Source organism: Triticum dicoccoides, chromosome 5B (assembly GCF_002162155.2).
Source record: "Triticum dicoccoides isolate Atlit2015 ecotype Zavitan chromosome 5B, WEW_v2.0, whole genome shotgun sequence".
NCBI lineage: Eukaryota > Viridiplantae > Streptophyta > Magnoliopsida > Poales > Poaceae > Triticum > Triticum dicoccoides.
The window spans coordinates 218,415,552-218,418,754 of record NC_041389.1 but is presented as its reverse complement, the minus strand read 5'-3'; positions in this window follow the sequence as shown (position 1 = coordinate 218,418,754).

The window sequence follows — 3,203 nt, the reverse complement described above, 5'->3', positions numbered from 1 at the left end:
CCCAGGAAGAGAACCACCCGGAGCCGGCGAAGCCACCGCAGCGGATGCCCACGCTGAGGGGACAATGACCGCTGACTGGTCGGCTGCGGGGTGAGGCTGATGTCGCCGGAAAATAACAGGATGTGTTGGTGGTTAGAGGGATGGCCTGGCGGCAGCACAACCAGCCACGGGAGGAGGGAGCAGGTAGTCCCGCCGACGCTGGTTTGGGCGGCTAGAGCAGGAAGATCAGAGATTGAAGAAGCACGGCGGCCGTTGGATGGACATCCAACAGTCACTGTTGTGTGTTGACTAAGTTGACAAAGCCTTGCGTACGCGTCAAAAAAAAATTTAGGACAGCGTCATCGTCAACCTAGTAGGCCCAGAAGTCAGCCTCCAAATCTGTGGAAAACAGCATACAGCCCATTAGCCATTATTTTCAATAATTTACAGCCCATTTGCTAATTCTTAAGGATATTTAAAGCCCATATTCTTTTTATTAGCATTACAGACCATATATTCTGGGCACTGCTAAAAAATTCAATGAAATTTTGCATATTTTGGTGGGGTCCGAACTCTTTTAATCACGAAATCTCGAGTCACGTTAAAAATAGTTTTCAAAAAATTATATCAAAATAAAATTCAAAAAAAAATTCTCCGCAAAAAAAAGAATGAAATTTAGAATCTTAACTAGCAAGATGCTCGTTCGTTGCACGGAACATGAAGATGCATTTGTATGAGTAGTTTATCTTGTGGGTGAAAAGATGATATTTTAATGTAATTGCCAATTGGCTTTGGTTTTTATAAGAGTAGAGAGTAGAGAAATCTTGAAAAAATGATATTTTAATGCAATTGCCGGTTGGCTTTGGTTTAAAAATTTACAGCCCATTTCTTACAACTTATAGCCTGTTTTCTCGGGAAGCCCATTTCTTATCCTTCCTCGTCTTGAAAGATTTGCAGCCCAGCAGGGCTGAGAAAAGCAAGTAGGCCTCGGTTTTGGTATTCTCCAAAAAAAAGAACTGGGCTAGCCAATTTCAGAAAGAAAAATATATCAACTGGGCTCGTCATGTGCTTAATAAAAGCGTAAGCATGGGCTAGACGGGCCACAGCCCCCGCACAGCATGCAGTTGAGCTCCATCTCTGAAACTGAAAAACAACCGGGCGAGCTGCTGGGTCCCTGGTGTTATCCGCTCGTTGTGTAATTTTCTCGTTTATTGACTACATTGACAATGGCGTGGAACCTAGTTGTCAAACAATTAGGAGGAAGTATTGTTTTGGCTTGTAATAACGAGGCACCTGCTTGCGAAATGCAATGACCCTATTGGGTCCCTACTGTCAGCCTCTCCATGTACAGTCATCTCCTGATTCCTCTTGGTTGTTGACCATGTTGACAACACCACACGGCGGCGAGCACAGCGAGCTAACCAAGGCGGAGAACGACGGCAAGGCCTCAGACGGGAACAAACAACAGCCATGGAAGATGCGGCAATGTAGTGGCAGGTGGAGGGGAGTACGATGGCAACAGCATGCAAGTCAAGCATACAAATGGTATAAAAAGCCCAAGGATTAATTGTTCATCAAATTTTTAGACAAAACCCAGATTGAACATGACAGTAACATCTAACCCAACCACTCTTTTTTGCAGTCACAAACAAATGGATCGGTCTGATCCATAAAATCAACATCCTGTGCAAAAAAAATTATTTTAGGATGTCTACAACTTGTTGTAAATAGAAGCCGAGCACGTTTAGAAGCCCATTTGTCCACCTGAAACTTCTTTTTTTGCTGTTCAACATGTTCGTCCGTGAGAAATCTCTTGCTGTCAAAATTAAGCCTCATGGACAATAGTAACCTCGCATTCAACAGGAAGAATGTGACAAAGCTTCTGTTTTCCTGGTTGGATGCATATCGTCCCATCGTTATTGTCCTCAAACAAATGTCATGAGAATTGAGAAAATCCATGTGCTTATTACGCCAACGATTGGTTATATGTTTTTGTCCATGTGGTTCTGCCTAAGTAGACATGAAGATTGAAAACAGTTAAGGTCTGAAAAAAGAGTATGTCGAAAGAACGTCACCTGAATAGTTAATTCTAGTACAATATATACGGGCTTTCAATGTGCATGAAATCATCACCTCTATGTATAAATTCTCCAGAGATCGAAAGCATCGCAGCAAGCCAATAATTATGTCCAGATCAAAACTATACATTCTGATATATATGATCTTGACAGAATCCAGCAGCATTGATAGGCTATCAATGGATGAACTCTTCATTGAGCATATAACATAATATTAGTACCCAAAGTGTACTCCAAGATGATATAAAACTTATGCACATAAATGAAAAATGCAGCATATGATTACAAATGTGTAGATGATAATATACGGTACCTAAAAAGGTGAGGAGCCAAACACCAACTCCTTGTGATTATTAAACAGGTCACCAATTACACCCAAGGTCTCTAGTTTGGGCGCAGAGACGACAGTTATTTCTGAAGGTGTATAAAAATTATGAAGGAGCAACCTTTCAAGTGAAGGGGCATCTTCGATGATGAGCTGCTGTCCTTCAAAACAAATTCCAATGCTTTTAAGGTGAGGCGACTTTATTTGAAGACAACTGATACCAATTTCTATTCCAAAACAATCAGCAAGCGCTCCAGGGCAGGGCAACTAGAGTGGATGATGTTGTGCAGTGAGGCCTCCGACAGATAAACCACCACAAGCGAAAGTTTTTTTAGCAGTGGGAGTTGAAGCATTTGTACCAGATCCTCTGGCAGATGGCACCGGGCGAAGGTGGCGGTGTGGAGAGAGGAGGAAAATCGTGATATGGACAACGGTCATGTGGGCACGAATTCTTGGTATGTTCGTGGTATGAAACTTTCGTGGTAATGGTAGAACTCAAACTGCTGGAGTTTTCCGAATTCAGGGGATGTCAGCCAAGCGTCCACCTTGCCGGGTATGGACAGCAGGTAGCTTGTCGGGATGCAGAGGTATTGAACAGGGCCCTGCTGGTGAGTAGAGACGATGGCTCTGATGAGATCAAATTCAGGAAGGACAGATATCTAACGACAGTCGAGATTGAGGGGCGCGGTGCGCCATAGAGGGCACCACCGAGTTGAGAGGACTTGTGTGCGGCAACAATCCTTGGTGGGGAGAAGCAAGATGATCTCCTCAAGGATGACGTCCGGGAGATAGCTGATGCGGTCCACCGGAGATTCTACCGG